The sequence below is a fragment of the Tupaia chinensis genome, unplaced genomic scaffold (assembly GCF_000334495.1).
Source record: "Tupaia chinensis unplaced genomic scaffold, TupChi_1.0 Scaffold000153_1, whole genome shotgun sequence".
Lineage (NCBI taxonomy): Eukaryota > Metazoa > Chordata > Mammalia > Scandentia > Tupaiidae > Tupaia > Tupaia belangeri.
In genome coordinates this window covers 2,145,704-2,171,598 of record NW_006159624.1, presented here as the reverse complement: position 1 = coordinate 2,171,598, position 25,895 = coordinate 2,145,704, and the positions used below count along the sequence as shown (strand labels likewise).

At 34.5% G+C, this 25,895-nt stretch overlaps 1 long non-coding RNA gene across 1 annotated transcript; it reads left to right on the top strand.

Moving 5' to 3' along the window:
* On the top strand, window positions 1-22,829 carry LOC102481217 (uncharacterized). The gene is made up of 4 exons (XR_003548939.1): window positions 1-41; window positions 7,989-8,107; window positions 14,499-14,589; window positions 22,766-22,829. It is a non-coding gene; the product is annotated as an uncharacterized LOC102481217 (long non-coding RNA).
* The last annotated feature ends 3,066 nt before the right edge of the window (window positions 22,830-25,895 follow it).

The following is a 25,895-nucleotide window of genomic DNA, read 5'->3' as shown; positions in this document are numbered from 1 at the left end:
GGAATATGTCATACCCTTTGAATATTTCCAAGAAACTAATAGTGAGTAATTTTTTTGTAATTTTAAATTTCATTCTAAATGAGTTTGTGACCTTAAGTCAATTATGCATTCAAGACATCACCTGTAAAATTAGTAGATTCTAAAGGTTATGATGAAATGTGGAATAGATATTATAAAATAATATTATATGAACTCAGAGAAACCCTGATGAAATTGTTAATTTTCTTCTCATGAAAATAGTGAATTTGTCTTAGAGCTCTGAAAAATGCTCTTGAAATTTTAGTATTTTACACATACCTTAGTGTGTTTACAGGTCAACATTCTTCCTAGAAAATAAAAGTTACATCTCATAATTTTATCTTTAATGTGCAGAAGACAAGAAGCTGATGACAGCTTAAGACTGAAAACCCATAAGGGCCAGAGGTTTTACTTAGACCTTGAAACCTTCATTGTTTAAAAACCACTCAATTGGAGCTTCAGGACCTTATGTAGCTCCAATAAGACACTTTCATTGCCATGCTGCTCTCTGTTTTCTGTACATGTAGCTTCCCAGAAACTCTCAGAAGATAGCAATTGATATATAATAATCTGATATTCTTGAGTCCCTGTCAATCAAAGTTTTGTCAGTTTTTTAGGAAATTGTAGTATAAGAACCCATTGTTTGAATCTGGACCTGGTAATCAGTAATGAGATAGCTAGAGAAATATAACAGCAGTCAGACTCAGAGTTACAGAAGATTTTTGAATTTGGACCTCATTCATGAAAGGGGAAGGTAGACAATACTATAACTTATAATACCAATATTTCTTTGTAACCCAAGTTAATAGTCATTGAAGAAGAACTGAGATGGGAGAAGCAGTCAGATATACTGAGAGGATTAGGACTTCTTGGTCCTTAATATGATTGCCTGAATACCACTCATTAGTACAAATTTTATCAGTCCTTTCACTAATCAAAAATCTCACATCTCTTGTTTTGGGGGTTCCCTTTTTACCCATCCATTAAAAAAAAATTGTTTACGGGTGTGTACACTCACCATAGAAAGCCAAACAAAGAGAGATGGAAAGGGAGAAAGCACTCCCCAAGGGAAGGTAGTCATGCTATTAAATTTCTCTTCCATTTCTCCATTTGTAGGAATGTTAGTTTTCAGACCGCCAGGTCTGGGACTTGAACTAAATGATCACCTGTGAGCAATCCAGCTCCCTTAACACTAAGCAATGGGGCCAGCCTTGTTACTCAGACAATTTCATCAGTTTTGTAGCAGTCTTTTTCAGCTTGCTGAGGTTTGAGCCTGCCTTAACACACCTCTCATTCCATCTTATGTGGAACTTGCCTGTGTTGGTTTTTGTTTCCCATGCCTTGAGAATCTGAATCTAAATATCAACTGTAGGATTACTTCCTATAATGAAGTTCTGGGAGATTCCTGGATTTGGAAGATTTAATAGAGTCAGCCTTGGAAACTACACATGTTCTGTGTAGTAGCCTATTTAGAGACCCATTCTGCTGGTCACAGTATTTGTCCAGGATTAAACTATGATGATCTAATTCCATTTCATCAAATCTACTTTCCAATGTATACTTGGAAAAGTGTACTTATTATACTATTAGGGTTATAAATAATTCTTCTTTGATTCTTAGTCACAAAATTTAATATACATACAATATTTTCAGGAATAGAAGTCAAAATTGAGCCCTAATGGTTTCCTCTGGGAAATAACCACAGTCACATTGTTTTTCATTACCTTTTTCCATATTTCTCTGAAAATGGAATTATTTTCTTTTCTGGACTGTCACTCAATAACATTCAGTAACATATTTGATATATTGTTAGCCCATATGCCTGTGAAATAGTGTAGTACATTTGAACCTCAGTGTATTTTATAAACTCAAACCTGACATTATTTTTAAATAATCTAATATTATTTATAAGATATATACTATGTTATCTTCTGGTCTGAAAGTCTGTTAAGTCTGTCTGTTTGAGAGCCTTCTTATGACATTGTCATGATTGACACAAAAACCTATATCTTTATTCTTAGAAAACTGTCCTTACTACTTCATGTACATATCATAATTCTAGCATATTTCTTTAAGGAAAAAGGGAAAATGAGCCACTATAATCTGTAAATATTTTAGTTCCTGTCTTTTTAATGTATGAAATAGTAAACTGCTATAGAAATCAATTAAAGATCAGTTTTTCACATAAATAGATATGAAAATAATTGATTTCCAGATTTAACAATATAGTATTTTCTCTTCCTTTTCACCAATTGTTTCCAAAGCATAATGAGAAAAAGATAGCAGTGTTCAGTGTAGATGAACACTTATTTATGTTTTAGTTTTCCTCTGGACCTACTTTTCCTAGACCTTAGCTTTTCTGTCTTCATAATGTTCTACAATGGCCATATTTTTTTCTTGTATAGCCTCCTCTTTTTAATACTATGGTTCAAAAAAATCTCTCCAAATCTCCAATATTTTTCATTATGCTACATAATTAGATTTTTGCCTAGCATTTCTCTTATGCAAAACATACTTTTATTTATGTACCTACTTATGTTTATCTTATTAGAAACAAGTTCATTTAAGTCACAAATTATGTCTCTCATTTGCCAGTAATGTTTAGGAGTTTCTAGGATAGCCTAAATAAGTCCTTTGTCAAATATATGTATTACGGTTATCTCCTGTGTTTACTCTGTATTTACTGTTTTCTCTCATAATGATGTGTTTTTTGTTTTGGGGGGTTTTGTTTGTTTGTTTTGAGAGATTTTTGCTATAGGGCATGTAAATTTTCTGGAGAGACAGACAGAAAGCAAAAAAATCACTCCCCAGGGAGATAGTCAAATCACAATCCCTTCTCTTCCATTCTCCCCTGGGGATTTTGGACACAAACATACACATGTGCCTAGTGTAAATTTTAAGCCTCAGGGTTGGGATTTGAACCATGGTTGATTATACAGGAGTCTAGTGAAGTAACCATTACACAATCTGCTGGTTCTATAATGGTGCATTTTAATGAATAAAAATTCTTAGTTTCAATGGAAGCCAATTAAACCAATCTTTATTTTGTCATTTAGTGTTTTTTTTATGTCTTTTTAATACATTATTCTTACCCTCAAATCATAACTCTCTAGAAAATTAATTGCTTTATTAATTAATTTATGTTTAAATATACAATCCATCTTGCTTTAAGTTCTGCTTATGGTATGTCATATACAAATTTTATATTCATTATCTATTTTCATAATTCTGTCTAATAAGACTTCTCAATACTCAGCAAGTGGTCCTCTGCCTACATAACACAGTTGGACTGCACTGCTGAAAGCCACATGGCTGACCACCAGTTCAGATCCCCTGCCCAGTGGGTCGAAACACCCCAGGCATACCTAGGATCCTGATGAGTTGAAGGACTAGAGGAAGGAGATCCTGGTATGACACTCTGCTAAGGGTGCTTCTCTTTCTATCTACACACACTCTCTATCATGAATAAAAAAATAAATTAAAAATAGAAAACACAATGGCTTAAATAATTTAGCATTTATTTAATTCATAAACCTAAAGGTTATATGGGTGGTCCTGCTTATCTTTGTTGAGTTCGTTTATATACCTGTATATATCCTTTTATCTAAGACAACTTCTTTCTGAGGAACCTGAAATTATTCATATCTACTTACAATATATATATATTTTTTTAGTATATTAGTCTAGTGATCATTTCACGGCAAAATCATGAGTGCAAGAGTCACTGCTGGCCCAAACATTTATGTCATTTTGAAGGTCATGTGTATGTCTTTTGCTAACATGCCATTTATAAAAGCAAGACACATGGTTAATACAGAGTCAGCATAGGAAGGCAATATACTATTTCACATCAGTGTTATGGTCAGAAGGCAGTATTAGAAGCCATCAATGCCATCTGTCTGCCAGTCTCCAACATATAACCATAATTATTTGTATCTTACTTATATAAAAAAAAATACGTTTGTTCTTATTCTAGGATCCTTTCTATTTCACCCAATTATGACAGCAACCAGAAACTAATTTGTGATTTGATTTTGTTCCAGATATTATATCTTTTGGTCTGTACATTGACCATATAAAATGAAAAGTTACCTGTACCACAAATCTACGATATAAAATAGTGAAATTGTGACAAGATAACTCAATAAACAGTCCCATTTGAAAATAGAAAAGAATAAGATAACATATTGCAGTCACTGGACTATTCAAATTCTGAAATCTTGTTGTGAAAAGTGTTTTCAGGTCTTCTATTCTGATAATCTTATTTTTTTTTCTTTTAGAATGGTTTCCTAGTTCATTATATTCCATATCTTGACTTTTCTCTATGAGATATTCTTCCACTCTTCACTCCAATATTTTTTTTGATACTTTTGACACAAAAAACTTAAATAAAAACCTCTAAGGGAACCAGCAGTTCGGACCCGGTGGCTTAAAACTCACGCCAGGCACGTGTGCGTGCATGCCCAAAATCCCGAGAGGAGAATGGAGGAAAAGGGATTGCGGCGTGACCATCCCCTCTGGTGGGATGATTTCTTGCTTTCTGTCTCTATGTCTCTGTCTGTCTGGCAAGCGCATGCGCCCTATAGCGAAAACCTCTAAAAAAAAAAGAAACCTCTAAAACATCATATTTTTTTTGGAGAGGTTTTGGCTACAGGGCGTGTACTCTCGCCAGGCAGACAGAGAGAGACATAGCCATTATGCTTACCACTGGTCCCCCCAAAAATACCTTTTATAAAACTTTTTTGTTGGTTGATTTAATTTGTTATTATATTCCATTGCATAGTCAGTTAAAGTATACCAAATAAAATATATTCTCCTTTCGAGATCTTGGGCACACACACACACACACACACACACACACCCAGCGTGAGTTTAAGCCACCGGGTCTGGGACTCGAACCATAGTCGACTAAATGGAAGTCCAACAACATAGCCATTACGCTAACTGCTGGTCCCAATAATGGAATTACTTTTTAAAGTTTAGAAGAATTCACCAGTAAGTCGTTTGGAACTAGAGTTGATATGAAGAGTTCAAATTTTTTATTCTGTTCATTTTGCAGAGAGAGTATAACATTTTCTACTTTTGCTTGTGTCATCTTTGGAAATGTGTGACTTTTAAGAAATTTGTCTAATTTATTTATAATAACTATTTGGCATAAGCCTTTTAATATCCTTTCACACTTAATGTTCCAGTATCTACATTTTTTTTCTTTTTCATGATCTGTCTTTTATGAATTTATTAGTAGACCTTTAAAAATTACCCTTTGGTTTTACTGATATTCTCTATTATACATTTGGATCCTATCTTCTTGGTTTCTGCTGTTTTATATTCCTTTTTTCTCAACCTTATTTTGAGTTTTTTTTTACACTTTCTTTAGCTTATGAGATGAAAGCTTAATAGTTTAGCTTTTCTCTTTTCCAAAAAATGTGCAGTATAGCAATATGTTTTCTTTAAGCACAATTTCAACTAAATCACATAAGTTTTGAGATGTTATATTAATTCATTTATTTATGTGTTTATTTTCTGTTTATTTCAATTATTTATTTACTTCTTACATGAGGGATAAAGACAAAGAGAGAAAGAAACAGAGAGAGAGAGAGATAATGTGACAACATCCCCAAAAGGGTCTCAACACTGTGACCCATCCCAAGCCTCAGCCAGCCTTGGCTATGAGATGTGTGTGCTGAATGTACTCAGGGATGTCTATGAACACGAACCTGGAACCTTCCCCTGTGGGTCAGCCTTGCAAAGTATCATACTTTTCCAATAAGCTATCATCCAGACCCCTTATTATGTTTTAGTTTACAATATTTTCTTATTTTCATTATGCATTATTTTTTAATCTATACATTATTTATAGTTCTCTTGATTAATATTAAATGTAGAGTTTCTAATAATCTTCCTTATTGCTTAATTCTACTATGGCCAAAAAAATATGATTCGGATAATTTCAGCATTTTGATATTTATAGAAAGCTGCATTTAGTAAATATTCCACAGGTACTCAACTTGTGTGGTCTATCGTTGAAGATGGTATAGTATTTTAAGCTAGTGCTATTGACAGTGTGGTACATGGACTACTGGTGTTCTCTCCCTGTGTGTTACTGATATTTAAATCCAGCAACTATTGTAATTGGAAGTTTATATTTAGAAACTTTCACTGCAATTTGACTTACCAATAAACTACATGTAAATGTAGTGGATTTAATTCCCCTGAACAATGTATGGATGCATTCATATGTGGTTCACCTAATTACATGTAGGGGAAGCCATGCAATTTTCACATACAGGAGGACTATGTTATAAGTGATATATTAAAAGTGTTTATCAGCTAAATAAAGAACATATTAAAATAAAAAATAAATCTTTTATTTTTGCAACTAAATGTAAATATTTTTGTAGTCTCTTGTTTTTAAAATAAATTCAATTTGCAATCAAGGCAACTTTAGAGTTTGTATTTAAAAATTATTAGTAAAGCTTGTTAAGTAACCATTTTAACATTTATTTTTAATCTTAATTTACAATTAATGAAGCAAACTTTTCTATCCTTTTTTGTCAAAAAGTTAATATGCACTTTGACTTTTCTGAAAGTATCTGTATTAGTCAAGCAAATAATGGTGGGGAGCAATCTGGAAGAAATTACTTTCAAAATAGTGTGTGGAAGTTCCTATTAGTGTTATTAATAGTTTTATTTGGAAGTACCTTCTCTCATATATAGTTTGGTTTAGCAGCCATATAAAGTTTGAAGTATTCAAAGTGCAGCAATGCTATCTGTAGAAGTGGATTGGTTAATGGGGCAATAAAATCACCAAATATTTAGCACCACCACCATTAATATGTAAAATCAAAAGATATAAATTCAAGCCGAAAGTAATGCTTTAAGAGAAATTATAGTGTGCTAAAAAGCCAACATAAACAGATGCTTAAAATTAACATAACAACCTTGTGTGTATTTTTTTAAAAGTATCACTTCAAGTTGCTAAGATTAAAAGATATATTTTTAATGCTATTGCCTAAAGAATTTTGCAAGGAAGTGGAATACTGCTTTTCAATGACATATATTTTTAAGATATTGAATTACTGGTTACTGAAATGAAAGAGGAACTCCAGAAATAAAGGAATCTAACATGTTTTATTGAAAGTTGATGAATTCAGACATGATGGTACGATTAACAAATGTATGTATATTAAAATCATTTATTGGGTTATAATACATATTTTAACTTTTATTCAAGAGTTTAATAACTCCTACCTGACAGGGACCAAATAGTGTCTTTTCCCTCCCATGCCACAGTTAACATCTTTGTACATCTTTCTACTCTAAAAGCTAGTGGTTTACATTGAGTTTCTTCTTACATTGCAAAGAATGCAGCATTGGAGTTTTCAGATTTATTAAAAGAAATTGTACATGGATAGTCAGACTCAATTCTTATTTCTTCCTTATCCTGATATCCCCCTCACTTTCTGTTATGACAGTTTGAAAATGCCACTTCTTTCTTATTCTCAGTTCAGCAAAACTCACATTTTCTGTTCAAATTCTTAGTTGCACTTCTCTCAGGAACGGATCCATCTCAATCCTAACTGCTTTGGTTGGGCGCTAATGGCTTCAAATGATTTATGTATTTTATCTAATTTTTATAGTTTTTTTGTTGGTTTGTTTTTTATGAGAGTTTGTTTAATACAAGATACTCCATCATGATCAATAGTTTAAGGGAAGACTTTTTTTTTAGACTACTCACACACACACATACACATGTGCACGCACACACACACACATATGTATATAATTTCACCATAGAGTGCAGAACTAGTCCTAGAACTGGGCTTAAACTGTATTTCTAGATCTTCTCTTGCAAGAAATTATGGCCAGGTTATTGAATTCTGACCAACAGACTGCAAGAAATACATGCTAATTCTATTCCTGGTTTATAAAGCCTCCCCATTTGAATCCTCTTTTTCCTCCCTTATCAGCAGAATATAGACAACTTCTTGAGCATATAATAGTGTGGAGCTGTGCCTTAAGAAAAAAGCAGTATAGATCCAACGAAGTTTGTGTGGTAGAGAATCATTCTGCTAGCCTGCTTTCCATGGTAAGTGAAGAAGGTAATTTTACAGTGTGAGAAACAGATTTTGTGGTTGTTATAGCACTTCACCTTTCCTGACTCCTGCAAAATATTATGGGTTGATAAAGTCTCCAGTACAGTAAAATATATTTTGGGTGAACGTTCAGCCCATATTGCTTATAGATACATGTACATGAAAGAAAATACCATGAGGAAAATACTTATGAACTTTTGTATAGATGTTTTCTCTGCAGAGAAAGCGGGAAATGCTTTTGCAATATGATAATTTAGCAGTAGCTACATAAATTTGAAAAGGCATCTGCAGCAATATTATCACATATATTTTCTCTTAGTAGCTGTAAGAGTATAAAGGGCGTTTTAACATTTTCATTAATTAAATACTTCAGTACTAAAGAAAAAATATAACTAGAATTTTTTTCTTTTTTTTTTTTGGAGAGGTTTTTGCTATAGGGTGTGTGTGCTCATCAGAAGGACAGAGAGAAACAGAGAAACAGAAAGTGAGAAATCACCCCCCCGGGGGGGGATGGCCACGCTGCAATCCCTTCTCCACCATTCTCCTCTCTGGATCTTGGGCACCCACGCATACGTGCTCAGCATGAGTTTAAGCCACCAGGTCTGGGACTTGAACTGCAGTCAGCTACATGGGAGTTCAGTGACATAGCCATTATGTTAACTGCTGGTCCCAGGACTTTGAAGAAACAAAGTAAATAAATAAATATATATTAATTTGTTAAGATTGAAGAAAAAACATGAATATTCAGCTTGATTAATCCTATCCAATTCTGAAGGAAATAAAATATTAATGTCTAGATTTCTAAACATTTAGAATGTAAGGCCTTTGACCTTTGATAAGAATAAGAAGTGTTTTTATTATGATGTATTTGTTATTTAAGGACAAGTTATGATCTTACTGTATAAAAGCATAGGCAATACAATAGGAAGTCTAAATCTTATCACTTTCCTTTGACTGTTCTTAGTTGTAGATAGAGAAAGCTACAATATCTTTAGTGTATGGATTGCTGTTACACTACGTGAAATTTTGAGCTAGAATAATATTTGCAAAAGTCTTTCTATTAAGGACCTACCCTTCCCACAGGATATTCCTTTTTTCTGTATGCCTAACAGAATTCTCCTGCTCTATTATATTTTTACAAATTTATTGGATTTCAGAACCTTTGGTTGGGCCAGCAAGTGATGTGGTGATTAGGGGACTGGACTCCCATGTGGCTGACCATGGTCCAAGTCCTGTACCTGGTGGTTTTCTTTCTCAATTTCTGTGTGTGTGTGTGTGTGTGTGTGTGTGTGTGTGTGTCTTTCTGGTGAGCTCATGTGCCCTATAGCAAATTAAATAATAATAAGAACAAATAAAATAAAATAAATCATTCTTCTTACAAAAAGAACCCTGGATTAATTTCTGATAAAATTGAATCTATTAAGTTCTTGATTATTTATTAATTACTAAAGTATGCTTATTATGTTCAGTAGAAAATGTATAGCATAGAGAAATACCTTACTTTTTTGACATATACGTCCTATACAGTTTGTTCAATAATCATCGCTATGGATAAATTGATGCAAGTGATTTTATATTTATGTAGCTAAAGATCTGACTAGTAGCTACCTACGTAATGATCTACTACTTAGGCTTGCAATCCCTCTCTGGTTGTTAGTTAAAAGAGTTTTAAAATGTACCAGGTGCATAATATTGTAATAATAAAGTCAAGTATATAGTTCAAATTTACTCTCATTTATTTATGATAGAATAAAAATACAGCTTAATTTTAAATGCCTAAAATATAGGTAATTATTTTATTCAAGGTCTTCATTATTTGCATGTTATAAATCTAATTCTCTGATCAAATTCTCTCATCTAATTCTTAGTGCTTCATCTCATTCTCAGTACTTTCTGTTTACTTAACCTGAAACATGCTATCTTGAAAATGTTTACATCACTGGAATTTCATGTAGTCGACCATGGGTTGAGTCCCAGACCTGGTGGCTGAAAACTCACGCCACGTACATGTATATGAATGCCCAAGATTCCAAGAAGAAAATGGAAGAGAAGGGATTTCAGGGTTGCCATACCCGCTGGGGTCCTCACATTCTCTCTCTCTCTTTCTCTCCAGCAAGCGCATGTGCCTTTGCTGTAGCAAAAAAAAAAATCTCTCTCAAAGAAAAAAAAAGTTTTTCAACAATGAAATCTCTGTGTGGAAATATGCACTGCCTGAGTGATTAGCTTACTATTCTATATATCCTTCTAACTCTGGATTTCTCTCTCTTGGAAGAGATGCTATGAGAACAAACCTAATGTTTATTAAGGTTTTCCGATTTCTACAGATTAGTCACAGAGTCCATCTCATTAAGCTTGTAGCAGAAATTTTACTAAGTAAAGGGTCATTTATAGGATCAGTTAGGCATTTGCTATAAATCTTATTTCAGAGGAAACATTAGGAAAGATTCTTTTTTTTGGAAGTGTTTTTCCTATAGGGCGCATGCGCTCCCCAGCCAGACAGAGAGAGACAGAGAGAGACAGAAAGCGAGAAATCACCCCCCAGGGGGGATGGTCATGCTGCAATCCCTTCTCCTCCATTCTCCTCTTGGGAACTTACTCACGCACATGCCCTCGGCGTGAGTTTAAGCCACCAGGTCCGGGACTCGAACTGCAGTCGAATACATGGGAGCCCAGCGACATAGCCATTACGCTAACTGCTGGTTCCCAAGAAGCACATTTTTTGAACAAAGAACACGTTATATTTTATGCAACAAGATTAGAGAGGTAGCTTCATATATTGACTTTGGCCCATTATGGAGGTATAACTTTAGGATACAAAATCTGTAAAGAGAATGAAGCAGAAAGTCATTCGTCTGAAATACAGAAACAATTTTCCAGGCCACTCTCCTAACTTTAGCCCTCTTTAATTTCTCTCTTTTTCTACACCATTTCGAGATTACAGTACCTAGCATATATCCCAACAGGTGGCATTGACCGCAAAATATCAAGCAAGGACCTACTTTATGTCACACACCAACATAAATTACAGTCAGACTAAATTGGTTTAATAGCAAACCAGTCACAAATATTTCTGAATGTTATTGAAAGCTTAAGATATTGGGTAGGGATTTCTAATGGCAGGGGAAGAGGTTAGGGTGTGAGAAATCAAAAGCTCAGCAGATCAAGGCCCCCTTGGTAGTGTAATCAGTAATAAACTAAAGTGGAGTGCTAGAAGCTACATGGCCAACCATCGTATCATAATGTTGGCTTGAAAATATGCTGGGCACATACATGAGGAGCCAAGATCCTGACAAACTGGAGAGCTGTGAAAAGGGGGATCGCAGTGTGATGAAGCCTTGTTGAGGGTGCTTCTCTCTCTCTCTTTCTCTGTCTCTCTCTCTCTCATTATACATGGTCTCTATCACGAATAAAAAATGAGAAGGAAGTTCCATAGATCAAAGCACCAAGAAAATAATGTTTTCTATAGGTTAAAAAGGCAAATAAAACTAAGTAAGCGTCTACATTCTTATTATACATATGTAATTCAATTGAGTGTTCCATTTTCTATTTTGTCTTGTGTGGGTTACAATTTTCCAGGCACACAAATGTATTTTGTGATAAATTAATTTCCAAACTATGTAAGGAACATCCTAGATTTTCTCACCTTCCAATATGAAAATTTGAAATTTCCCTAGTTGACTTCAAAAAAGTTAAAAGGAATTAGAGAGAAACAGTGATTGGAATTCTAAGCAGTGAGATCAACTGCCATCCACAAGTATCAGGGGGCCAACCCAGTGGATTGCACATAAAGGAGATCAGATAGGTCAACAAAGGAAAGATATAAACAGTTGTTATTTCAAATTGAATAGTAAGGGAGATTCTATACTTACTCTTCTTTCTCCAGTTAAGACTAGTCTAAAAATAAAGTCAAGAATGAGATATCAATTTGGCATCAATAAAAATTTATATAGCAGTCTAAGTTCTTTCATTTAGTTTTTCTTCATCTTCTAAGGCAGGTGCATGTCCTCTTCTATGGTCCTGCATAGGAACTACTATATTTTACTGTAGTTCCTAGACTGCATGTCTTTCTCCACCACTGGACTGCAGCCTTCTGTAACACAGAGTATATTTTTGCCTTCTGGTTCTCTTGATCAGGACAGTGCTTAGGACGTAATAGACATTCAGTTAATGTGTGTTCTTTCCTTTTAATTTCTTTCTTCTCTCCCCTCTTCTCTTCCTAACTCAAGTTACTAAAAGTCTTATGTACTATCCTTGTATTAAATGTTTAAAATAAAGTATGTTGTGCAATTCTCATCAAACTAATGAAATGGTGACTGCCTTTTCTCTGCCCCTTCTCCCAACAAATTTGTTGAAAAGGAAAGATCCACCCAGCAAGAAACTCACACAAGCTCATACTTACAAACAGAAATACAAACAGGAATGTAAATCCAGCTAAACTAAAGGCGGAGGGAAAAATAGATTAAATATGTAAAATTAGGAAGTATAAGTGATTTCCTGAAGTTTTGAAAATTTAGACATATGTATTGGTGATCATTATCTAAATTTACTTTGATGGTATCTTGACATCATAAGTGAACTAGGAATCTTTTATATTTTGGTAAAATTTGTGATAAATGCAGATAAACTCATTAGGGATTAAAATATCTCTATCCCACCAATACAGTTTATATTTGAAAAATGCTTAAGGGACCAGCAGTTAGCATAATGGCTATGTCGCTGGACTCCCATGTAGTCGACCGTGGTTCGCATCCCAAACCTGGTGGCTTAAAACTCACGTTGGGCGCGTGTGCATGCATGAGAGGAGAACAGTGGAGAAGGGATTGCGGTGTGACCATCCTCCCTGGGGGGTGATTTCTCGCTTTCTGTCTCTCTGTCTCTCTCTGTCTGGTGAGCTCACATGCCCTATAGCAAAAAAAAAAAAAAATCCTCTTTAAAAAAATGCATACATTCTCCTTGGTAAATGACTCCATGATTTTATAATACTTTATAATTTGAACGAAATGATTTGAATGAAAATATCATGTGAATGATGGTACTGCATTTGACATACAATAATTTTAAAAAGTTAATGCTAGATACCAGAGACTTTATAGGAGGTGGGTGATATGAGGGAGTAGGAGAGAAGCACTCAGGGAGTATAACATTGAATGGGCAAAAAAATGTAAAGCTCTCTGTTGAAAATGATATGCATGATAATACGTTTGACTTGATTGCCAAGCACTGTGCACATGCTTTGAAAAACTATATTACATCCTATAAACATGTAAAGTGACTAAACATAAGAAATCATAAACTATAAAATAAGGCTTTCAGTTTTATGAAAAATGTTAAAACATATTTGTATTTTAATATGCTATCCAAATCTCTATCCCTCCCCCCAATAATGTAATCAGCTTCTTTGATCTTAAACTCTGGTGTCTGAAATACACAAGGTATTGTTAAAAAGTCATAGCTTGCAGTTTGATTCCATTAAAAATGCTTTCAAGACATTTTTTTTTTTCATAAATCAAAAACTGCCCTTGGAGGCACATTTGTAACTTTGGATCAACCTACACAGCTGAGCAAACATTTTATCTAATGAATTTAATTAAGAGTTCAAATCTCCATTAGAAATGAACTAAACAGAAAATGCAGCCTTTGAATAAAATAGGATTAGAGAACTCCTTCTCTGTCCATATCTTTGCAAAGCTTCCTCCACAGAGAGTTTCCCAGGCAAAATGCCTTCTGGCTTATGGGTCAATCCAGCTGTGCCCCACGTTTATCCTACAGCTCAAACTCTTAGTGCTATGAGAGGATCATAAAGAGAATGCTAATTCGAAATTCAAAGAACTATACGTGGCCTCTCACTTATGGGACAAATGAGAGGTAGAAGGTCTTAAATTGAACTTACCTTGACTGCAAAGCAATTTATGTCCATGATTATTAGATCTGAGTACAGCTCTCCAATCACACTCATGCATTCTTCTAACAAGAAAAGGCACTCTCAGGATATTTTTCTCTGGCATCTCATTTGTCCTGTGGTTATATGCAGTTTGTTTAAATGTAATATTTTATTTTAGAACATTTTTAGCATTGCAAATACAGTACAGAATGATTGCAAATATAGTACAGAGTCCCCAGTATCTCAAATCCAGTTTCCAATATTAGAAGCATTTACAGCACTATTTGCCACAATTAAGGAACCCATGTTGTCATATTAACTGAAGTTCATACTTTTTCAGAGTTTCTAAGTTTTCCCTTAACACCCTTTTTTGGTCCCCAAATCCCATCCAGGTTATCAGATATTATTTAGTAATTCTGTCCCCTTAGGCTTCGCTTGGCTATTAGTTTCTCACATTTGGCTTCTTTTTGATGATGTCTGATAGTTTTTGCTTTTTTTTTCAGGTCTCAGGAATTTTGTAAAGGACACATTTTATTGGTATTGGTTTGATGTTTTTCTTAGGATTAGAATGCAATTTCTGGATGAAGACCAGAGGTAAATTGATATTCTCCTTATGTATCAGGCATAACTGCTATTAATATGATTTATCACTATTGATGTGGTCACCTACCCTGAAGTAGTGCTTTTTAGAACTCTCTGCTACATAGTTTTATTTTTGTTTTCATTTTTATTTTTTCCTCTCTTTTTCTGTACTGTATCCTTGGGAGGAATGTCAATGAATGTGGCCCATATTTAACAAGCAGAGATGGAAGAGTATCTACATAAATTATTTGAAATTGTTCTGGAGTAGGATTGTCTGTCTCTTAGTCATTTGCCTGGTTATATCAGAATGGAATCGTGTATTTTATGTACTTCAGTTATTATCTAATACTTGTTTATTTTGTTGCTTAAATTGTCCCAGTTTTGGCCATTCGGAACTCTTTCAGCTGACTCCCGTCTCCTTGTAACATTCTTGACTGGTCTTTGTTTTGTTTTGTTTTGAGCATATTCTTACTTTCTGAGGCTAATAAGATTCTCAGATAAATTTATCTGACACCTTTCTTTTCCCCCATTCTATAATGGACCATTAAGAAAACAGAACCAAAAAAAACCTGGTTCTTTTTATTGGATAAATGTGTTAGATGCCAAAAATATGTGTTCTATGTGTATTCATTCCTACCGCATTTTTGTTTCTAGGCCAGAGAATTATGCGTGTGTACTAACCTGTGTATATACTCCCACACACATTTCTGTATGTAGCCATCGGTGTATATTAGATTAAACTAAACACTAAACAAGAGTTCATGTGTCTCCAACTCTGATCTATTCCCACATAATTCATTTCTGTCTTCTTCTTGCCCTTATTTGTAAGCAACGTTCACTTTAATATTGAGATTACTAACCAGACATTTACTTAACTATTCAACTGAAGTAAAAATACGTTCTGGTTTTAATGTATTGCCACCAATCTCATGTATTGAAATTTGAGCTGGTGTAAAGAGGATTGAATCTTAACCTATGGGATTAAGAAATTAAACCTTTGAGAAGTAATTAAGATTATATAAAGTTATCAAGGTAAAATCCACATAATTAGATCTTGGAGGGTTTATAAAGAGACAGAATAAGGCAGACATACAGACACTGACATGCATACTCTTGTTCTGCCTTACTGTGGGATGGCTGGCACCATGTTATCCACCAGCAAGAAAATGCTGCATCTTGACCTTGGACCTCTGAGAATGAAGGGAAAGTAACACTTGAGAATTAGAAAAATGCATTTCTAAGAAACAACTTGTATCACTACATACAAAGTAAAGTTTAAGATATATACATAGTATTATTTATTATAATGTTATGTAATCAATGATGAAAAAATCAGTTACTGAAGAGTGACCTACATAAGGAAGTAAAAGAAACAAAGTGTATCTCAATGCAATAATGTAGTACAAAGGAATCTGTGAATTCAGCAAAATAATTATTGTCAACTTTCCATATCAATAATACAAATTTTTAAAACAATAGAGTTGAGCATCTATTTAGGTATAATTTTCATTGCATTAAGTATTATAAGTAATTTAGAGAAGATTTAAAGTATATAGGAGTTGTGCATATGTTACATGTAAATACGGCGTTTGATATAAGAGACTTGAAACTTTGCAAAGATTGATATCTGCAGGGTGTCCTGGAGCAATATTCTGGCAGCTACTGAAGAAATGTTGTACTTCTAAAATAAAAGCCCTGAATAGAAAACTTATCATTACAAATGTATTCAGTGACATTGAATAAAAACAAGCCACTGTACCAGATTGCAAATTAATATGTCAAAAGCTTAAAGCAATTAGAAAGCAAATATTGCACAGAAATATAAGTCTAAAGTGTAGAAATTAGTATCACTGTATATAAATCAGATATGTATAAAGCATAATTAAGTTTTTCTTTTTTTCTTCTTATAGTTGCCAAAGGGTGTGTGGGTTCGCTGGAAAGAGTAAGAGAAAGGGAAATCAGAAAAGCGTGCATTATGGAGAATGGTCATGTGGCAATTCCTTTTCCTACATCCTTTTGAGATTTGGGGCACACAAACACTTGGACCTGGCATGTTTCTCAAACTACAAGGTCTGGGACTCAAAATGCATTTGGCCATGTGGGATCCAGCCACCTTGTCATGAGCTGGACCAATTAAGTTTTATTGTAAGAAAACTTTCCTGAAATGTATAAATGTATCCTAATGTTTATAACATGATAGAAAATGCTATTCTGGAGTAATTTGTGTATATGTGGGTTTTTTTTTTTTTGTATTTTGTTTTGTTTTTTAATCTCATACCTTTTAGCAGTCTACTCTTAACATTATCCTTTAGGGATTATTCTATGAATGATATTCCAGTGAACATACTAATCTTATAGTCACAATTTAATATAATATAATCCACTAGGTAATTTGTGGTATGTGTTTCTGCACATGTGTGTGAGAGAGAAAGAGGAGGAGAGAAGAGCACAGAAATGGAAGAGAGGGGTACATAGTAATCTTACAATGTGCACAGTACAAAATGACGTATCAAGATAATGTATCATTACCTCAAACACTTGTCATTAAATCCTCCTGCCTTATAGCAACTTTATACTCTTTGACCAATATCTTCCCATTCCCCGAACCCTCTGATCTCTGGTAACCATCACTACTCTAGACCTCTGCATGTTTGATTGTTTCAGATTCCACATATAACTGAGATCATGCAGTAGCTGTCTTTTTGTGCCTGGCTTAATCAATCATTTAGTGTAAGATCCTCTAGATTTAGCCATGTTTCACAAGCCAAAATTTTCTTCTTTTTATGATTGGATAGTATTCTATAGTGTTTGTGTGTATGTATACACACACATACATATGTATAATATTTTCTCTTCCATTAGTTTGTTGATAGATGTTTAAGTTGATCCCATAGCTTGGCTTTTATAAGCTATGCTATAATAAACATGTAACTGTAGATATATCTTTGGCATATGGTGATTTCAAATCTTTCTGATATATATGCAGAAACAGAATTTCCAAATTATATAGTAGTTCTACTTTTAATTTTTAGAGAAATTTCCATACTTTTTTCCAAAACGGTGGTACTAATTCACATTCTCTTCTCCCTGGAGGGTAAGTCAGATTGAAATGCCAGGAGTTGGAAAAAGACACAAGACACCTTTAGGACTGATTGTATGGTGTTTAAGCTGAGTTCGATGAGCTCTCAGAGTTCTATTAGCACTCGCAAAGTGCTTTCTCTGTCTTGGAGCTTATAACACACATAAACAATGCTCACAGAGTGGCTCCTCTCTCTTGGAGCTCACAATGCAGAGCTGAGCTGAGCCAAGATCCAGCCAAGCCAAGGTTATCAGGGCTTCTCAGTTGAGCCAAGGTGGGAGCACAGGAGAACTAGCTAGCTAAATGGTCAGGTGCTCCCTTCCTCTTAAAGGTGCTATGACAATAGTTACTCATTGCCAAAACCAAATTGTCATATATGCACAAGGTCATTGCATTCAATGGCATAAAACAGCAGTCATAATTACATAACAAGCGTGCAACACAGTACAACTAATAACAAATTGTTTACCCGGTGGCCTTCGAACATGATAATATAAAAAGTGATGCAGCCAGACTAAAGCATCCTGACTCCATTTGCAATACAACCACTAATCTACATTGTGCCTTCTATAAAATTACCTATACTACATACTCTATGTAAGCAGCATCATAAAATATGTTGCCATGGTGACTTGATGCTTTCACTTAGCATAATGTTTTTAAGATTCACCACTCTTGTAGCATCTATTAGTACTTCATTCATCATTATTGTCACATAAAGTTCCATTTTGTAGATGAATCATATTTTGTTTATCCATTCACCCTTTGACAGAAATTTGAACAGTTATGAATAATGTTACCATGAACATACAAATATGTTTTTTGTATGGCTGGATGTTTCAGTTTCTCTTGGGAAGGAATCGCTGGTTTAAATGTGTTATATTATGCCTCACCATATAAAAATATCACACATAGCTTTGTTTTTTTAGCTTCATTTTTGTCTTTAGGTGGATTCTCTTTGGCAGTCTCTTCTCTTGATGATTTAGTAAATTTTTCATCTAGTTGGCACCTATTGATATCATATCCAGCTTTAATTCTCCATGAATTGCTACTGATTACTTTATTGTTGGGGACTATGCCTGGGGTTTAAATTGCTCCACAACCCCAATCAATTGAAGTTGGATCACTTTGCAAGGACTGAGGTGTTAACTAGTTTTTGTTGTTTCAAAAGAAATCTTGTATTTTATTTTATTGTTTTACATTCAATCACTGTATATCATTAGAACATACAAAATGAATTTTCCCAGCACGAATACACTGTACATTAGTTTTTCTTTTTCTTTTTTTTGGAAAGGTTTTTGCTATAGGGCATGTGCACTTTCCAGAAAGACAGAGACAGAGAGACAGAAAGCGAGAAATCATCCCACGGGGAGATGGCCATGACTCAATCCCTTCTCTTCCATTCTCTCTGGGGATCTTGGGCACACATGCCCAATGTGAGTTTAAGCCACCGGGTCCTGGACTCAAACTGCAGTCGACTACATAGGAGTCCAGTGACACAGCCATTATACCAACTGCTGGTCCCTGTACATTAATTTTTAAGGCTGGCTCCAATGCTCTCCAGGAAAAATTATCTGAACTCTCTGCAGAAGAAGCAGGGTGTGGGCAGGAGACAGAGAGGAGCTTCATCTGCCCCAGCTGCCTCACAGGCCTCTCCCCTGTGGAGAATACCTTGTGTATGTATTGGGCCAGGCATTAGCAAAAACTGTCTGTACCACCTTCTACAGCTCAAAACTGGGAGAATGGGATATACCAGGTTCACTGGCTGCCCAGTTTATCAGGAATAAGTCTTTTTCTTAAGAAGCTGAAAGAGATTAAAACTGACATCTGACTGCCTAGCTCGTCAGAGCAATTACCCTGTAAAACAGAACTCTGCGGGAAAGAGAAACTCCACTCCCTACCAGCTGTCTCCTGGGGTCCTCATTAGGTATTGGGAGTTGAGAGTAGTGCATGACACCATTGATCCACTGCCACTACCTACTTCGTATGGGTCTTCTGCAGTAAGGCATTATGGCTAGCGTTTGCCACCCACGGGACTGAGGGAAATGGAACTTCTGCCTAGCTGCAGAATATGCAGAAAATATTCTTCAAAACAGAGTGCTGAGTGGGGTGGGAGCAGCACTGAGCTAAAAAAACAGGCTGTTTTTATTGAGCTCTGCAGATCTTCATTGAATTTTATCAGTTTTGCCAAATTGTTGTCAGCTCCTTTGAAGAATTTCCAGAGACATTTAATGATTGTATCTGCACATTTCAAGCCGCTTAATAGATATTGTAGTAAGGGAAAGGTTTCCCCAAGCTCCTCACACTACTATTCTGAAAGTTCCACTTCTCTGTAGGATTTCTGATTATCCACTTGAAAAATAGTGTTGTAAGTATGCAAATTAACACATACAAACAATGCGGAAAGAACTATATTTGGATGAAATAGCTGTGAAATATAAAAATTCTACTTTTGTCTTAATGCTATTAAACCCCAAAGGAGAGAGTGGAAAACTGACAAAACTTTGGTGTGGAATAAAGCATGTATCTGGAGCACTGAGATATTCTAAAAAACAGAACATGCCTTTTGAAATGTGAGACCTCTGGCACATCAGTAGTTCCCATAGTGATGGAAGCATCTAATTCCCATGGTTGTGGAGATATAAACGGGAAATAGTGCCTAAGGATCTGGTAGTGTCCCAATTTTAATATGTATAACAAATGCCTACTATAATTATGAGTTGATAAATTAAATGTATCTTCCAACAAAAAATAAATTTAAAGATAAGAAAATTGCTAAAAATACATCTCGTAAAATATTAAGGGAGAAGGGACAAAGATTATGCTAGTGAAAAATAACATTATGACATTTACTACTTTCCTCAGGCGAAATAGTTAACCCAAGTAATTGCAAGTTGATCTCATTTAAACATAGCAGACAAACTGTGCATTTTGTAGGAAATCATTTGTAATGCTTAAAACCCAGCAATTAATTTTGGCCTAGGTTATTTTAAAAACTGGAATGTCTAAGAAGAAATAACTATAATGAAAGTTTAATATGGGAATGTCCATGAAGCTGCATAGGAGTGAAGCTTGTGTTTCTGTGTGACTGTGTATATATACTAGTTTTTGGTGATTAATAAAAGCTTTTGAAATCCATCCATAACATTTTCATAAGCTGCATTTTCCATGAGTTCTTGTACACCTTGCATACAATAATTACAAAAGTGACTTTAAAGATGAAAGCACAAGTATAGCTGGAGAATAAATGCAATTAAATCAAATGCTAAAGTTGTGGTGAAAAAAAAAGAAACCCTAGTTGGTTGCAAATATAGATATTAAAAATTCAAGTAGGGCCCAGTCCCATGGCCTAGTGGTTAAAGGACCTGGGTTTCATGTGGCCAACTATGTTTCAAACCCTGTCCCCAAAGATTTTGAGAGCACATTGGTTGTGTGCGTGCATGTCCTATATTCTAAAAGGATGGAGAAATGAAGGATACGGGATTGCTTTACTGTGGGTGCTTTCTCCCTGTCCTTCTCTGTCTCCCTATCTCTCTTTCTCTGGGAATCACATGTGTCCTCTGGTAATAATAATAATAAAGTCCGATAATGTATAACAGATATTACAAAGAGAAAGTCATAGTAAACAATGCCAGCATAAAGTGTCATGGAAGGTTACCCTGATGAAACAGTTTAACCTTGATGGAGAACATGCTACATTCAGGAAAACGAAAGTAGTCCTTATAACTGAATAAATGAGGAATTTATAAAATGAGATGTGAGTGTGATATAAGTGTAAAAGATTTGAGAAGCCTTGAAAAATATATTATTTTTCATCCTACAAACTTAAAAGCTATTAGATAATTGAATTAGGACTATTACAAGTAGCTTTATATTAAAAGCTATATCACATTTCTGCCCACTACTTGAGGAGACTAGATTGGAAAAGGATTGGAGTAGATGTAGGAAGATGAATGCAATTTGGACAGCGAGCATATGACCAGTTTTGGTGCATGATAGATCTGTAAAGGAGTAAATGAACATGAGAGATGTTGGGAGGGCAGATTTGGGAAATGGAGATGAATAAGACATAACTAATGACATTCTGACTTAAGCTTGAGCAATCAGTTGAAAAGTAGCTGTAATATCTTGACTTTATTATTATTATTATTATTATGGCCAGTATACATACCATCCAGCATTCAGATACTATATATTGGGGGAAAACAAAGGGTCAGTTTTGAAAAATAAAATAAAATAAATTTAGTTTTGTACATTATTTTATCTGAGGAACCTATAAAGATACATCTTAAGAACACTGAGGAACCAGTAGAATATCCTGATATAGAGTTTAAGCAAGAGCTCAGAGACCAAGTTGGACATTAAAGAGATAGTAGATCAAGTCTTAGAGGTGAATAGGACCTCTTATTAGAAAACAAAACAAAACAAAACAAAACAAAATAAAATAAAACAAAACAAAAAACAACTCCCTGCAATCCATGGCAGAATCTGAGATAGGAAGGTATAAAAACATGGAGAATAACTGTGGATACTAGAGACTGTGAGAGAAGGGTGGGAAATACAGTGGTGGTGGGAGGGAAAGTGTATGTGTATCAGTGAACTATGACAAATGTCTATACTGGTAGAGAGATTAAATATTTTTAGATAGTTACTTAAATAAGAAGAGGCCAGAAGAACTAGAAGAATCTAAAGAGAAGCTGAAGAAGAAGGTTCCAGTGAAAATGGAAAACAAACAAACAGAAACCAGCATGCTATCACTGTATCACAATACTATTGTTTTTCAGTGTTTAAGGAGGGGAGCCCTTTTGGAAGAAGGATATGGTCATTATTGGTACTATGTATTCAAGTTATATGGGCACTGAGAAACAACAAGTGGACTTATTGACTTGGAAGTTATTAAAATCTTTTAGTAAAATATTTCCGTGTACTATCCAACTGATATTTTACTTAAGGTTTTTGCAATCTCTTCTTAAAGTATCAAGACAAAAAGCTTGTAGGGATTGGCACTTTGTGTACTTCTCATGATTTGTTTTGCCTCTACTATACCTTAGAATAAACTCTCAAACCAAAGCAAGTGTTAGGGCTCAATTGTTGACTCTGTTTTGACAGGGCAAATTAACAGTCAACAAAGGAGGAAGAAGGGAGGGAGGAAGAGTCAACAATGCAGCTGGACTTCTTTCATTTCATGATGGAAATGCTGTAGGATGCTAGGTATGACATTTCATTCGCTCACAGAGTTTATTAGTAGGTGAAAGGAAAATAGAAACTGTCAAAGTAGAAACAAGCCAGACTATGAAAGAAAGGCATTGTATAATATATTCCCAATCAACATACACCAAATACATGCACTCCATGGCAGAAACTGAGATAGGAAGGTATAAAAACATGGGGAGCAACTGTGGATACTAGAGACAGTGTGAGAGAAGGGTGGGAAATAGGGTGGTGGTGGGAGGGAGAAAACCAAGGGAAAAAATAGGCAAAACATTTAACAGACAGAAAAATGGAAAATTATCTGCTGATGATACTGTGTATGGTAATATCTTTGACTGGACTAATGGACCGTGTATTCATGCTGGTAAAATTCATTTTGTAAGCTGTAAAGATGTACAATGATTGAATGTAAAAAAAAAAAAAAAGAGAGAGAGAGAGCGAGAGAGAAAAGAAAAAAGTAGAAACTTTGAGAGTCACTGAGTCGAGATTCTTATTGCAGTCCACAAACTACGTCCTAAAGAGCAGAAGCAAAATGAAACAAATAAGCAAATGATGCCTTGAAACCATAGGGTTTAAAAGTGTTCACACTGAAGTTTAGAATAAATCTATTACCAGGGTGCTATTATTATTCTAACGGTGCTCTGTGAGTACTTGGTAATACAATTATCTGGGAAAATTATGTTACTTGTAAGCATACGAAAATAAGATGCTTTTTTTTTTTCTTGTTCCAACCTGAAGGTGATAAAATTAACTCTATAAAAAAATCATGAGATAATCAGTTAAACAAGTATTAAAATAACAAGTGGTTCAGTCAAGTGTTTTGCTGTGAAACAAATGAACAAAATCTATAGATTTGTTTTGTACCAGAGTGATAGTTAGGAAAATGATATGAAATGAAATATTTCACCCACAGCAGTGAGATTAACATGAAAAAGAATTCTAAGAAAAGAAATTAAAATGATTCAGGAGCTATTCTTTTAAAAATTTTAGAGACTGGCCATGCACTTGAACTTGGGAGGTTACATATTTTTAAATCAACCAAACCTCTCTAAATTAAGTTCAGTACATATCTTCTTATACAGAACCCAGTGAAATTTGCATGAAACTTAACAAAATGAATCTATAATACTTCTGAAAGAATATGCTTGCAAAATTTCTCAGGACAATTTCAAAAGGAAAGATAATGAGAAATTTGCCCTTTAGATGTCAAAATGCATTTTAAAGTCACAATGTTCAGATTATCTGACATGAGGTTAAAATAAGTTATAAACAATGAAGAAAAAAAGATAATTATTTTCCTGTGAATGCTTTTCCTTTAAAATATCTTGCCAAATAATTTTAATAAGCATTAGCCTAAAATCCAATACAGATTGTATACACTTATTTACAAAGAACTGTGACAAATGCATTCATTTGTAGAAAGATTAAATTTATTCATACTCAAATGTGAAAAAAAAATACCTTCTTTTTTTTGGAGAGGTTTTTGCTATAGGGCCAGACAGACAAAGAGAGACAGAGAGACAGAAAGAGAGAAATAACTCCCGAGGGGGGATGGCCACTCTGCAATCCCTCCTCCATTGTCCTTTTGGGATCTTGGGCACGCATGCACACATGCCCGGCATGAGTTTTAAGCCACCGGGTCCAGGACTCAAACCGTGGTCAACTATGTGGGAGTCCAGCAGCATAGCCATTATGCTTACCGCTGGTCCCCCAAAAAATACCTTTTTAAAACTTTTTTGTTGGTTGATTTAATTTGTTATTATATTCCATTGCATAGTCAGTTAAAGTATACCAAATAAAATATATTTCAATAAGATTAAAATAAGTTTTAAGATATTTTATCAACTTTATTACCTTAAAAATAAAATCCGTTGTTTTATAAATTGACTTTTAAATTTTTGATTATATATATATACAGAATAACTGCAAGGATAGTTTCATCTGTCTCTTAGTCAGTTTTAGTTTCTTTTATAATTTTACATTATCTTCACACATTTCTCAAAATTATGAAAGCAATATCAGTGGTATACTATTATTGATTTGACTTCAAGCTATAGTTTTCATTAGTTTTTCCATCATTTTTTTTTTTCTATTTCTGCATATACATGGTTTAGTTGTCATGGCTCCTCTGTCGTTCACTGATATTAGATAATTTCTCATTTTTTACTTTTCAGGTCCTTGAAAATTTTGAAGACTGCTGGTTAGTATTTTATAGAATGTTCCTCAATTTGCATTGTCTGCTATGTCTCTGATGGTTAGACTTAGAGAATAAGTTTTGAATAAGAATATCACAGACACAAAATATCTTGCTCATCATATAGCATCATATATTATATCACATCAGAGTTACATTATATATCCATATGACTTTAGCATCCAGGTGACCTTGATTATTTAAAGTAATGTCTGACAGGTTTTTCATTTAAAACTACTATTTTTCATTTTCAATATTCTGTTATTTGGATGCCAGCCAGTAAGTTCTGTCCACATTCAAGGAATAGAAGTGTTTAAACTTCACCTCCCTTGAGAGAACAGTTTCTATATATAGTATTTGAGATCTTTGTATGAAAGTTTTATCTCTTCTTCTTCATTTGCCTTATTATTTCATTCTTCATATCAGTGTGGACTCATCAATACACATGTTGTACTTTACTTTGTAAGTCATTTTGTTTTGAAATGTCCCAATTTTGAATGTGGGGATTTTTCCACTGAGGAATCTATAAGGATTTGTTTCTACATTGCTTTGACATGCCCTCTTCTTTAGTCTTTGAGTATTTTTCTTACTTTATAGTATTATCATATATTCCTGCCTCATATTTTCCCTGCCTGAATCTTAGAATCAGCCATTTTGCCAGGAACTCTGGTTCTTTTCCTTTTCCTTTCTTTCTCTCTCTCTCTCTTTCTTCCTTTTCTGCCATAAAGTGTGTGCACTCACTGGATAGTAAGAGAGAAAGGACAGAGAGATAAAGAGACAGACAACCCCCCTCCCCCCCCCCCCGCCGGGGCACACCCACACCCACCGAGGACG